This window comes from Anopheles gambiae, chromosome X, assembly GCF_943734735.2.
Source record: "Anopheles gambiae chromosome X, idAnoGambNW_F1_1, whole genome shotgun sequence".
Classification (NCBI taxonomy): Eukaryota; Metazoa; Arthropoda; class Insecta; order Diptera; family Culicidae; genus Anopheles; species Anopheles gambiae.
In genome coordinates this window covers 26,538,083-26,553,385 of record NC_064600.1, presented here as the reverse complement: position 1 = coordinate 26,553,385, position 15,303 = coordinate 26,538,083, and the positions used below count along the sequence as shown (strand labels likewise).

General features: G+C 41.1%; 1 protein-coding gene across 1 annotated transcript in view; it reads left to right on the top strand.

Annotated features, from left to right (window-relative positions):
- The first annotated feature begins 354 nt into the window (after positions 1–354).
- Positions 355–15,303, top strand: part of LOC1275196 (glutamate receptor ionotropic, NMDA 2B) — a 133,986-nt gene continuing 119,037 nt past the window's right edge. The window contains exon 1 of the mRNA XM_061648104.1: positions 355–542. The gene's annotated coding sequence lies outside the window, so the exon portion shown is untranslated. The remainder of the gene's footprint in view (positions 543–15,303) is intronic.

The window sequence follows — 15,303 nt, the reverse complement described above, 5'->3', positions numbered from 1 at the left end:
AGCTCCAACATCTGAATATCATCGATATTTTGTTTAAGAAACACTAACTAGGTACATAAATCAATTAGAATCATGCATTTTAGCATTATTATCATAACAATGGGTCACAACTGTGCCAAGTAGCTGTTTGTTTACGCTTTTTCACGAACGTCAAATTTTGTCAACTTTTGTCAACTTTTTTTCCTGGCTGCTCCAGGTTACAAAATTTTGACAAAAGCTCAAAAAACTGACAAAAGCTCACATTTTGAAAAATTTGTCAGCATTTTGTCACTCCCGTGGCCTTTCGCTTACATGCCGTAAAATCATTTTCGGAAGAGCTGTTCCCATTCACTTCTACAAATTATTTGTGCGCATGCTCGAAATCGTTTTGATGATAGGTCGCACATGTAAACTACTACGCAAAATCTATCTTCCGTGCTACGAAAGAAAACATGAATGACATGTGAACGTAAAATTTCGATTAAAATCTATAAAGCTTCAAATAAAAACAATTGGTAATTAATGTTTATATACCAAGAAGTGTTTGCTAAGAGTTTGCAGAGGTAAGTTTGTTTTACCAAAAATATAAAAATTATCTCGGAAAGTGTTGAGACATCAGGTGACCACAAAGTTCGTAGATTACATACTTTAAATTAAACAAAATCACTAAGAAATTGTTGGATGATTTTTTGGATGAAGCAATACAAATTTGAAATGAAGGTAATGTAAACAAAAACGAAATATATCCTAGTATATGCTTGCATAAAAACATGTCACTTGAAATTGTATGCACCTACAGCGTAACAATCTATTGTCAATAAAACATTTATAATCTTATCAAAATTATAATTATAAGAAACACAAAGATGTTCGAATACATTGGTATAGATATGTAAAATGAACATGTAGATACACAGGTTGTCTACGAAATACGCTATTAATGCGGACCGACCAAACAACGGAACCCAACCAAACCAAAGCTAAGTTGTCGTGTAATTATGCATGTAATAGACATTTTCATCGACTTTAGATGAGATATTATAGAAGAGAATCGAAGGGAAGATACGAAATGATAACCTTTTTGTAATAGGTTATGAAATTACATGAAAATTTGGCTTTGATATTGTATGTGTAAAAGACACACATACACACACAGATCAACAGCAACAACAACAACAACAACAAGCTATTGGTGAAGCTGGCAACGTTAAGTCTCTGGGGTAAATGAAGACAGTAGAAATTCGCTTCATCGACGAAGAAACGGAAGCAGCTGACGCAGAGAGAGAGAGAGAGAGATCTGAGAAACCAGATAACTAGCCTTGGAGGCTGCAAACTAGAGGCAACTATGAAGCCTTCCTTCTCTGGTATGTAGACTAGTGATGGGAATAGTTCCGAAAATTGAGGAATGGAACGAACCTGCCAATCTGGAGAAAAAGAACGGAACGCGGAACGCAGGTTCAAGATGACCTGCCATGGTTACGCTTTTTTCAGTGGCTCACTTTTATATATGGTTAACTTGAAAGTATTTATTGAATATGCTGTTATTTTTTTTTTGTGCAGTAATCACATAGTTTCAATTAAAACAAAGCTAAATAATAATTTACTGAATGTGTAAAACTATTCTTCTACTAAAATAAAAACGCTCAACTTAAGTACCCCGCTATACAGTTCCTTTTTCAATAAAAGGTTAAGGCATTTTGTTGTTTTTGTTTTAAATAAAATTAATCATTATTCCCTTTTTATACTTCTAAAAAAATAAGTAAATCAGAAATTTGTTGCAACTCATATGAAATTTTGATGCAAAATCAAAAAGCTTACAAGTAAAATCGGCTTTTAAATTTCGTATGGATTACAGGGTTTCCCACGATATATTGGTTGGTTCCCATCAATTTTTGGTGGATTCCCATATTTTTTTGGTGCGTTCCCACGATTTTTTGGTCGTTTCCCAGAATTTTTTGGTCTAATTGTATTGATATCCAATCGGAAAATACCAATAAATTATAGGATCGAACCAAAAATCTATGGGATACAACCAAAAAATCGTGGGAACGCACCAAAAAATCATGGGAACTGACCAATAAATCGTGGGAAACCCTGTAAATTAAACTACTCTGATTGAATTCATATTTATTAAAAGAAGCAGACAGCATCGAATAACATTGGTTTATATAAAATACATAGACTGCTAAGTTGTTTCCGTAGGGTTGACATTATACTATACGGTGAACTACCGGTGTGTAAGTGTCCGGTAGTGCACTTTAATTGTCCATAAGAATAGCGCTGTTTCACGGGGCGAATTGAATTGAACGCGGGCATGCGCAGAGGAATATTCACGGCTTAGACGCGAAGAGAAACGAGTTCACCGCTCCAAGAAGCATGCTTTGGAAGAGCAAAACATGCGGGAACTCGAGCAAACCAGAGAGGCGTACGGACCGACACGAAAGTTTTACCAAGCGATAGCAGGTCACCGAAACAACGTTGTACCTAAGGTAACCTGCTGTCGCAACAAGGATGGAGATCTGGTCAGTAACCAGCCAGAGGTCCTCTCGCGGTGGGCTCAGTACTTTGATGAATTACTCAATGACCAGTTTAGCGAACAGCTAGAAGCGCCACTAGCAGATAATGTCATGCTACTGCCACCTAGCATAGATGAAACACGAAAGGCTATCCGTCGGCTGAAAAATAACAAGGCACCCGGAACCGACGGAATTGCAGCCGAACTGGTCAAGAATGGAGGTGCACGACTAGAAAACGAGATTCATCAAATTGTTACTGAGGTGTGGGATAGCGAATCGATGCCTTGTGATTGGAATCTCGGCATCATCTACCCCATATACAAGAAGGGAGATAGGTTGGACTGCAACAACTACAGGGGTATTACGGTGTTGAATACCGCCTATAAAATATTCTCCCTGATCCTTCAGGATCGCCTTGTCCCGCACGTCGAAGAGATAGTAGGAAACTATCAAAGAGGATTCCGAAACGGAAAATCAACCACTGATCAGATCTTCACCATGCGGCAGATCTTGGAGAAGATGGCTGAATACAAAAACGACACATACCATCTCTTCATAGACTTCAAAGCCGCATACGATAGCATAGCCAGGGTAAAACTGTACGACGCTATGAGCTCTTTTGGAATCCCGGCCAAACTGATAAGGCTAGTTAGAATGACTATGACCAACGTCACATGCCAGGTTAGGGTGGATGGAAAACTCTCAGGACCTTTTGCTACCACCAAGGGTCTGCGCCAGGGGGACGGGCTTGCCTGTCTCCTATTCAACTTGGCGCTAGAGAGAGCCATCCGTGACTCGAGGGTGGAGACTACGGGAACCATCTTCTATAAGTCAACCCAGATCCTGGCATACGCTGATGATATAGACATCATTGGTCTGCGGCTCTCCTATGTAGCAGAAGCCTACCAAGGGATCGAGTAGGCGGCAGAGAACCTCGGATTGCAGATAGACGAGGCAAAGACCAAACTGATGGTGGCAACATCAGCGGGCCCGCCAACAAATAATCAGAATCTACGTAGGCGTGACGTGCAGATAGGTGAACGCACTTTTGAAGTCGTCCCACAATTCACCTATCTGGGATCAAAGGTCAGCAACGACAATAGCATGGAAGCTGAGTTGCGCGCAAGGATGCTGGCTGCCAACCGGTCATTCTACAGCCTGAAAAAGCAGTTCACCTCAAAGAACCTGTCGCGACGGACGAAGCTGGGACTATATAGTACCTATATAGTACCAGTACTCACATACGCCTCTGAGACATGGACACTGTCCAAATCTGACGAATCCCTCTTAGCCGCGTTCGAGAGGAAGATGCTCAGAAGGATACTTGGCCCCGTATGTGTGGAAGGACAATGGAGGAGCCGCTATAATGACGAGCTATACGAGATGTACGGCGACCTCACTGTCATACATCGTATAAAGCTCGCCAGGCTCCGGTGGGCTGGCCATGTTATACGCATGGAAACGGACGACCCAGCCCGTAAAGTCTTTTTAGGCCGTCCACAAGGACAGAGGAGGCGTGGTAGGCCCAAATTGAGGTGGCAAGATGGCGTGGAGGCGTCCGCCATTAAGGCCGGGATAACGGACTGGCAGACGAAGGCGCGAGACCGTGAGCGGTTTCGGACACTCCTGAGGCAGGCCAAGACCGCAAAGCGGTTGTAGCGCCGGATAAATTCAAATTCAAATTCACGGGGCGATAAACGGGGTTAAAGAAATTATTGCGGAAGGCTAAACGTGTCATGCATCCTAAATATTTAGTTGTACCGTGAAGATCTCAGGTAATAATTCAAACGAGTTCATTGGAGATGCATGCGCAACGAAGCAGCTTAGCACCCAACACATAGCAATTCATTGACTACCACAATGCAGTCCAAAACCGGCACCTATACTGATAACATCAATATGGCAGAAGAGAAACATTTCATTCATTGTGCTTACCGCTAGTGCAGGATTGTCTCTTTAAATTTTGGCGATTAGCTTCCCACCAATCACAAATATCTATCCTTCTCTGGCTTCACGACTCAGGTGTTGAACCGTTATCTCTTTGACTGAGAGAGTATGGCTTGCGCTGTTATCACTCACATAGACAGAATGTGTGTGTGTGTGTGTGTGTGTCCATACTAGAAAGAAGCAAAAGAGAAGAGAACGCCGTTCTTTACCGGAACGAAAAGAACGCTGTGAGAAACAGGTTCAGACTTTACCTGCTTCCTTTGTACGTACCAAATCGGCCCATCGTATGAAAGAGAGCAGGTGATCGTGCGTTGCAAACCGGATCGAAAAGAACGCTGAGAGAAACAGGTTTAAATTGAACCTGGATGATTTGTTTACAGCAAACCAGCTCATCAATACAAAGAGAGTAGAATGTCGTGCGTTCTAGGCCGGATCGCAAAGAGCACTGAGAGCAACCGGCCCAGCACAGATCACAAAGAACGCTGAGAGTAGCCGGTTCAGATCGGATCGATATGATCGTTGATAACAGCCGGTTCAGGTCGGCAAAGAATGGTGGGAGCAACAAGTTCAGTTTGAACCTGCTTGGATTAAAAGTAAGGATCGCGGTCCGGATGCTTGCATGCTGGAACGGATCGCACTTGGCAGGTTCGGAACGCAACGCGCATCACTAATAATGCTGCTGGCGGATGTGTTGCTCCGTCGCAGCGCCCAACGCCGGTGCTTTACACCGAGTCGGGTATATTTTTCCTTCGTCGACCGGAGAGTGCCTCCGACTATTTAGAAACGAGCGATTCTGAGGTTTGTGTTCGAATGCGCTTACTTTATTTAGGTTTTCATCTCTTATATGCTATTTAGTTGCTGACCGCATATAGGTCAGCTAACTGTAACTATGACTATTTTGATAACAAGTTTTATTTATATTTAATGCGACATGTGACATGTTTTATGAATTGCGTAAGTTACTTCCTCGTTTGAATCGTGAGAACGGTTGACTACCTGTTTATGTTTGTTGCGTTTCTGAAGCACGCGCTATTGCTTGAGGTTGAGGTGTTTTGCTTGAACTTTGTTTTAACTTGAAGTGTGTTACTTCGCTACATCCGCATATATGCTTTTACTTCACAATGAGGTCGTACGCAACATCCCGGCCCCCGTAACTTCTCGTGAGAGGTTACGCTTCTGTTGGTGCCTTAAACGGCGGAGGACGTTGACGTCTTCTATTACATCTTTTAATCGTAAAAATCGCTAGTGTAGTTAATGGTATGAGCGCGAGAGTTGTTATTCGGGTAGGATTGTTTATCTATTGTTGAGGAGTACTTTTGCTTTACTACTTTTTCTGATTTTTCTATGAGCTTTAAGCCTAGTGCGATTGCTCTTTTTGTAGCGTGTCCAACTAGAGCACCAGTCGATTGAACGCGTTTTCCTATCCTTAATTTGCACCGTTTTTTCTCTAATCATGTGTACCTGTCGGATTTCTATTTTTGTAGCAAATTGTTCTGATTTGGGGGCTGCTAATGTTTTTTGTTTCAAGAAATCTGGACCGTCTAGCCATATCGAGTGCCCCTGTTTAGGTTTCGTAGCTTCGTCTGCTGGATTGTCTTTTGAAGCTACCCAGTGTCACTGAATTCTTGATGTTCGATGGATAATTTCCCCTATTCGACATGCCACAAATTGTTTGTAATTGCGAGCTTCTGAATTGATCCATCCTAGTACTGTCTTTGAATCCGTCCAATAGAATTCTTCATCTATATTCAGTCTCAATTCCTTTTTAATGGTATCGGTAAGTCTGACACCAAGTATTGCCCCTTGAAGTTCTATCTTTGGTATTGTAAGTGGTTTTGTGGGAGCTACTCTTGACTTAGCTGCCAAAATATTGACATTTACTGTGTCTCCCTGTATTGTTTTTAGATATACCACGGCTGCGAAAGCCCTTTCTGAGGCATCTACAAATGTATGCAGCTCTCTGCGACAGTTTCCCTTAATGTTTGAATAGGATCTGACGATCTTAATATCTTCAACAGTTTTTATAGCGTCGAGCCATTCCTGCCATTTTCTTTGGAGGTTAATTGGCAATACATCATCCCAGTCAACTTTCTCCTTCCATAGTTCTTGCATGAGGACCTTTGATTTCGTAGTGAGATTGATGACCAGGCCCAATGGGTCGTAGATTCTCATTATATTTGAAAGTATATTCCTTTTGATCAATATCTTATCCTCTAGTGGTGGAATTTTTAGTTTATATCTGAAAGTATCGTTTCTCGTGTCCCAGTGCATGCCAAGAATTTTCTCGTAAGTATCATCCTTGTTTTCGATAAAATGCATCTCTTTATTCGCTCTCCTGTTCTCAAGAAGAGAGCTTATCAATTCATGAGAATTTGACACAAAGTTTCGTATAAAAAATTAGCCTTATCATGAATTGTCATGATCTCGTTTATTGTTTTGGCAGCATCTTCAATACTGGCGAAACTATCCAGATAATCATCTACGTAATGATTATCGGTAATTGCCTTCACCGCCTTTGGGTTTTGTTGTTCGAATTTTAGAGCGTTTTTATTTTTTACAAATTGTGCGCATGCTGGAGAGCATGTCGCTCCAAATGTCATTACCTGCATAACATAGACCTGAGGGTCTTTGTTAGGAGATTCTCTGTACAAAAAACGTTGGGCACACTGATCTTCTTGCTTAACCTTTACCTGGTGGAACATTTCCTTTATATCACCAGAGCAAGCAATTTCGTGTTCGCGGAATCTGATGAGTACACCAAATAAAGAGGTGGTAGCATCAGGACCGGATAGGAGAAATGAGTTCAGTGACCTTCCTTCATTTTTTGCGGCTGCATCAAATACTAGACGAGGCTTAGGTGGAAACTTGTTCTTGTTTACTATAGCAAAGTGAGGAATGTAGTTTATCTTCCGGTTATGTTCGAGCAGCTCCCCAGGGGTAGCCTTTCGAGCATATCCTTTGCTTAGGTATTCCGCAATAGTTCGGTGATACCATTCTTTTAATTCAACATCCTTTTCGAATTTTCTTTCTTGTGATTTTAATCTTGTCAGGGCTTGGGGATAGCTATTTGGTAACTGTGGTTTGTCTTCCTTCCAAAGTAATCCTATCTCGTATCGGTTTTCCTTATATGCCAAGGTATCCTTCATAATTTCCAACGCCTGCTGTTCTAATTTTGGCATTGGCGCTTCGTTTGATTTAACTCCAAATTCTTCAGTTGAGAAAAATTTCTGCATAAGTGATGACATTAATTTTTCATCTTCTTCTTTTTGATCTTTGATTGTAAATAGAGGACTACACTTGTTTATATCATTTTGCCAATAATGTTTTCCTCCTCCGAATATTGTCCATCCCAGACGAGTCTCTTGAGCTACCGGCTGGTTAGGTTTTCCGGAGCGATATCCAATGCTTTGAGTATAATAAGCATGTGGGAGACCTAATAAAACTGTGGGAATGGCATCATAGTAACTTTCTAAATCGATATTTTTGAAGTGTTTGTACATCTTGCTTAATTTCTTAGCATCTACCGTTTGTCTGGGGAGGTCGAGTTCCTTCACCGAGCGTAGATTCTTGATGTTGAGCATTTTATTATTTGGCCCACGAACCCTCAAGGAAACAATTTGACTATGTGGTTCGTCTTGTATGTTTCCATTCGTCCACGATAATTTAAGAGGCATATTGGGCCCTGTTAGTTACAGCTGTTTTCTTACGTCATCAACAATAAGACTTGTTGCTGACGCTGGATCCAACAAGGCAAATGTTTTTATTTCCGCACATTCGTGATATAATGCGATCGGTATGATTTGATAGTAAAGCTTTCTGTCCTCTTTGTGGAAGTTTAATCTTTGTGGAGGAATGTATGAGGGGGATTGTTCCTCTTTCCTATGGAGCAACGTATGGTGTTTTTGTGAGCAAAGTTCCACTCTGCATTGAGCAGGAAGCCGGCAGCTAACTGCCTTATGGTTTTTGTATTTGCAGCAATTAGTACAAATGCCCTTTTGGGTTAACAGTTTCCATCTCTGCCATACTGGCTTATCTATGAGCTCTTGGCATTGAGTTGTTTCATGAGCCCTTCTACATACCAGACAATGATTGTCTTTAGAATACATCTTTGGCTGTAAGTGGGCATTTAAACGGTGCCCTCGAAATTTCTAATCATTTTCATTTGCTACCAAAACTGCCGCTAGGTCCTCGGTTGGTTTTATCCATAGTGCCAGATCACTTAATGTGTGAATCTCTTTTTCATTTAATGTTTTTGCAATCCATTTATTTCTAAGATCTGTTGATAGCCGTGCTATGAGGTCGCTTAGGAGCCTCTGATCATTTAAATATTGTGTTCTCCCCAGTAAATTCATATTATCTACCATATTATTCAACGCGTTGGAAAACTCTATTATTGATGTTGGATTTTCTATTGAAATGTGCCTGCAAGCTGTGAGATCGTTAAGCAAAGACTTGTAGACGCTTTCGGGGTTACCATAAAGTTTTTCTAATCGGTCGATAATTTTATCAAGATTATCAGGACTTAACATGAGACCACTGACTGATTTTAATGCATTCCATTTTAAGTATCGCTGTAGTCTATTCAGATTTTCCAGCTTTGAAAAATTTCCTTTCTTAGTTGTTTCATCAAAGGCCGTTTTAAATCGAGGCCATAGTTTATAACTACCATCAAATTCAGGAAGTTCCATAAGCGTACTTTTGCCAGCAGAAGAACTAGCAGTTAGTGCGCTTACTAGTCTGTTAATATTTTCGGTAAGCGAAATATTTTCCTCGCTTGTTTCGGGTTTCAGGGTCTTATCGCTTAGCAATTGTTTTGTTTTCTGCTTTTTTGATTCTATTATGATTTGATCTTCAAGAGTCTTCTGCAATCTTTCTAATTCTTCTTCTTGCTGTTTCTGTGATTCTCTGTTTCGTTTTTCGTTATCTATCTTTTCCTGCAATAATTTCTCTGTTTGAATTAATGCTTCACGCATTTCTTTCCCATCGCAATATATGGGCAATATATATATATATATATATATACATATACATATGTACATATATATATATATATATATATATATATATATATATATATATATATATATATATATATATATATATATATATATTAATATATATATATATATATATATATATATATATATATATGTATATAAATATAAATATAAATATATATATGTAAAATTTTGAAAATATTTTGTTTTCTATTTCCAAAATAAAAACAGTTTTTATCAGTTTTGAAAATTTATATAAAAATATAAAATCATAAAATATATCGGAATATGTTTAATATTAAAGTTATATAAATATAGGGCTGCGTGCATATCTGCGTTGAAGCTCGTGTGCATAGGCAACTTTGTGCGTGCATTGAGCAAGCGCGCAGTTGTTCTTTTCAATGGGCGTTTTGTTTCATGAGCGCGGCACCCTACGGACAAAGAGCGGGTAATTTTTATCATGGTGTGCGTAAAAACCTAGAGTTAAGCCGATGGAAGATTTCCTAGGCTTAAAAAAGGGGGCGGGAACGGGTACCACGGTTCTCTCCCGCTCCCATACAAAATACACGGTGCGCTCTCTCAATGCTCGCGCCCATGCGCGAGCATCCTTTCGTGTGCTTGTGTTTGTTTCTTTCGTGTTGCGCTGTGTGCGTTTCTTTCGTTCAGCGATCGCTCACACTCGCTGCGTATTTTTCTGTTATCTAAAGCTAAATAAAAACACAAACACGCGTAGATCTTTTTTCATCACTTTATTGAAACATTTACATTTTAACTTTACACGACTTCACACATTTACGTAAGTTGATACACAATATTTGACTAAAATAACATTGATCGCTCCATCGAAGCAAACGTTGAAGTTGTCGAATATCTGCGTAGATCCTGTTGCACACGTTGATTACTGTAAAAAAGGTACGAAATGAAGCTGCGCGATGTACATAACATGCATTACGAATCATTCGCGCAGCTTCATTTGAATTTGCACAACACTTGAACACTTGAACACTTTACAAAATCATAACACCAATCGTCCAGGACTTAGGCTGACGCATGTGCGGCCGCTTGCTGCCGATCCTTGAGCTGTACTGACGATTTCGTGTGGTAGCAAGAACGAGAGCACACAGAGGAACTTTCGGTGCAGCAGTGCAAGCGAGACACCGACATCAGCACAGCGCTGCGAGCAGATCAAACTGAGCGAGCTGGCCGAAAATGAACGCACACATTTCCACATGTGTAACTGTATTAGTGCCAAAACTGTGTCGAAACCAAAACGCGCTCTCGCCTCCGTGTATTTCACACCGATTCTCCGCTTAACTCTAGGTTTTTACACACACCATGATAAAATATCCCGCTCGTTGTTTGTAGGGCAGTATTCTGTTCTCGATTTAAATGGGGAGACGCTCACTCCCTTACTCATTGATAGTTTTTATCCATACGCTTTTTCGCTGCTCTACAACGATGTAATTCATCACGTGTAGAAGCAGAACTTTTTAACCAGCGCGTTCTTGACGGTCCAAGCAAGCAATGTTAGTAACAATGGGTTGAGGTAAACGTTGTACCGATTATCAGCGCCATATGAAAAAGCGAATGGCTGCTGCTGGCATTAATCGCAAAACGATCGAGTTCGTGATGGAACGATCGCGCACTTTTGTGACAAACGCGCTTCGGACAACCGAAACGTGCTTGGACAACCGAAACGCGCTTGGACAACCGAAACGCGCAAGTCAACCGGACGTCCTCAGAAGACCACGGCGAAAGAAGACCGTAAAATTGTTAATATATCGAAGAAACACTGATCGCGAGGGTGGTGGTCCTGCTTATTACATCAAAAACCTAACCCAAAACACAAAAAACTACTAACAAATCTATCCAAAATGACATACTTGTGAAACAAACACACACACCAATACACACTCAAACATACATACACACACACACATGCACACACACGCACACAAACACAAACCAATACAAACCACACATAAACCTGTCCCAACGGGTGCATGGTGCGTTGAAAAAACCATTGCCCTATCATTATGTCCGATACTGTACCCAAAACAACGTGTAATAACTAACACCTTCGAGGGTTTCTGTATAGCTGAAGTAAATGGAGTGTTTTTCTGCAGCTGTTATGCTCTCCCAAGTTGGGAACTAGAGAGGTTCCATGTTATGCTTGACAACCTCGTAGCAGAGCTGGATGGGCATAGACTACTTGCAATTGCCGGTGAAATCAATGCCTGGTCTGTTGAGTGTTGGAGCAAGCGTACTAATAGCAGAACTGACGCTGTTCTCGAAAGTTTCGCCCGGCTGAGAGTAGCACTGGGAAATACGAGAGAACGTCAATTATTGATATGACGTTCTGCAATCCCACCCTCTTAGAGAGATTAAACTGGCGAGTGAGTGAACAGCGACCATAATGTTGTCAGATATGCCATCAACATAGGACATAGGCTATCATCATCATCAGTACAAGGGTCCCGAGTTGGTTCTAGAGGAAGGAAAACTGAATCCTTCAATGAAGATTTCTTTGAGAAGCTTTTAGCTTTCGGAGATTTACCTATACACTACCTCTCTCTGGATCGTACAACTCGTATACATCGCGGCTATGTCGTAGCATTAATGAGCTATAAAAGCCAGTAAAAGGCAATACTTCCTCAAGCTACTATTATTATTATTTTATTAGTTCATATTCAACGGGCCTTATGGCCTAATTAAGACGGGCTACAAAACAAAATTACATAACAAATTTAAGAGAGCTCTGTGACGAAATCGCTTGGAAGCCCTAGTGACTTGCTTTCAGTACACTCATGAATGATGTAAAGTCTTCGGAACCTGTAGAACTCTGTAAAGCTGAAGAGCATTATTGAAACCCTGTTTCCAACACATTTACCACTGAACCTCAGTCCTACGATTAACACGCCAGAGACTGACCCTGTGCCTATAACGAGACAGGAGATTATTAACCTGGCTGATCGTTTAAAATGTGGCAAAGCTCCTGGGATGAATGGCATCCCTAATAAGACGATCAAGGTGGCTATGTTGGCATACCCCGACTTGTTCAAAAATTTTCTAATGAACACCCTAACTACCGGCTAGTTTCTTTCAATGTGGAAAAGACAAAAAATAGTCTTGATACCGAAGCCAGGTAAGCCGCCAGGCCACCCGTCAGCCCTGAGGCTATTGGGACTTGTGGATAACCTGGCCAAAGAGCAAGCCCCAGATTCGTCGCCATCAATGTATTGTGTTCGCGTGATAACTGTCAATCTGTCCCACGAACTTAGATGCATAATGCAATAGCAAGAACAAAATGCTAATGCATAGACCCTGCCCTAAGAAGCATACCGAAGGTGAACCCATGAGGAAGGGTACAGTATCGGACAGAATGATAGGACCCTAATGTTTTCAACGCAGCATATATATATATATATATATGTATATAAATATAAATATAAATATATATATGTAAAATTTTGAAAATATTTTGTTTTCTATTTCCAAAATAAAAACAGTTTTTATCAGTTTTGAAAATTTATATAAAAATATAAAATCATAAAATATATCGGAATATGTTTAATATTAAAGTTATATAAATATAGGGCTGCGTGCATATCTGCGTTGAAGCTCGTGTGCATAGGCAACTTTGTGCGTGCATTGAGCAAGCGCGCAGTTGTTCTTTTCAATGGGCGTTTTGTTTCATGAGCGCGGCACCCTACGGACAAAGAGCGGGTAATTTTTATCATGGTGTGCGTAAAAACCTAGAGTTAAGCCGATGGAAGATTTCCTAGGCTTAAAAAAGGGGGCGGGAACGGGTACCACGGTTCTCTCCCGCTCCCATACAAAATACACGGTGCGCTCTCTCAATGCTCGCGCCCATGCGCGAGCATCCTTTCGTGTGCTTGTGTTTGTTTCTTTCGTGTTGCGCTGTGTGCGTTTCTTTCGTTCAGCGATCGCTCACACTCGCTGCGTATTTTTCTGTTATCTAAAGCTAAATAAAAACACAAACACGCGTAGATCTTTTTTCATCACTTTATTGAAACATTTACATTTTAACTTTACACGACTTCACACATTTACGTAAGTTGATACACAATATTTGACTAAAATAACATTGATCGCTCCATCGAAGCAAACGTTGAAGTTGTCGAATATCTGCGTAGATCCTGTTGCACACGTTGATTACTGTAAAAAAGGTACGAAATGAAGCTGCGCGATGTACATAACATGCATTACGAATCATTCGCGCAGCTTCATTTGAATTTGCACAACACTTGAACACTTGAACACTTTACAAAATCATAACACCAATCGTCCAGGACTTAGGCTGACGCATGTGCGGCCGCTTGCTGCCGATCCTTGAGCTGTACTGACGATTTCGTGTGGTAGCAAGAACGAGAGCACACAGAGGAACTTTTGGTGCAGCAGTGCAAGCGAGACACCGACATCAGCACAGCGCTGCGAGCAGATCAAACTGAGCGAGCTGGCCGAAAATGAACGCACACATTTCCACATGTGTAACTGTATTAGTGCCAAAACTGTGTCGAAACCAAAACGCGCTCTCGCCTCCGTGTATTTCACACCGATTCTCCGCTTAACTCTAGGTTTTTACACACACCATGATAAAATATCCCGCTCGTTGTTTGTAGGGCAGTATTCTGTTCTCGATTTAAATGGGGAGACGCTCACTCCCTTACTCATTGATAGTTTTTATCCATACGCTTTTTCGCTGCTCTACAACGATGTAATTCATCACGTGTAGAAGCAGAACTTTTTAACCAGCGCGTTCTTGACGGTCCAAGCAAGCAATGTTAGTAACAATGGGTTGAGGTAAACGTTGTACCGATTATCAGCGCCATATGAAAAAGCGAATGGCTGCTGCTGGCATTAATCGCAAAACGATCGAGTTCGTGATGGAACGATCGCGCACTTTTGTGACAAACGCGCTTCGGACAACCGAAACGTGCTTGGACAACCGAAACGCGCTTGGACAACCGAAACGCGCAAGTCAACCGGACGTCCTCAGAAGACCACGGCGAAAGAAGACCGTAAAATTGTTAATATATCGAAGAAACACTGATCGCGAGGGTGGTGGTCCTGCTTATTACATCAAAAACCTAACCCAAAACACAAAAAACTACTAACAAATCTATCCAAAATGACATACTTGTGAAACAAACACACACACCAATACACACTCAAACATACATACACACACACACATGCACACACACGCACACAAACACAAACCAATACAAACCACACATAAACCTGTCCCAACGGGTGCATGGTGCGTTGAAAAAACCATTGCCCTATCATTATGTCCGATACTGTACCCAAAACAACGTGTAATAACTAACACCTTCGAGGGTTTCTGTATAGCTGAAGTAAATGGAGTGTTTTTCTGCAGCTGTTATGCTCTCCCAAGTTGGGAACTAGAGAGGTTCCATGTTATGCTTGACAACCTCGTAGCAGAGCTGGATGGGCATAGACTACTTGCAATTGCCGGTGAAATCAATGCCTGGTCTGTTGAGTGTTGGAGCAAGCGTACTAATAGCAGAACTGACGCTGTTCTCGAAAGTTTCGCCCGGCTGAGAGTAGCACTGGGAAATACGAGAGAACGTCAATTATTGATATGACGTTCTGCAATCCCACCCTCTTAGAGAGATTAAACTGGCGAGTGAGTGAACAGCGACCATAATGTTGTCAGATATGCCATCAACATAGGACATAGGCTATCATCATCATCAGTACAAGGGTCCCGAGTTGGTTCTAGAGGAAGGAAAACTGAATCCTTCAATGAAGATTTCTTTGAGAAGCTTTTAGCTTTCGGAGATTTACCTATACACTACCTCTCTCTGGATCGTACA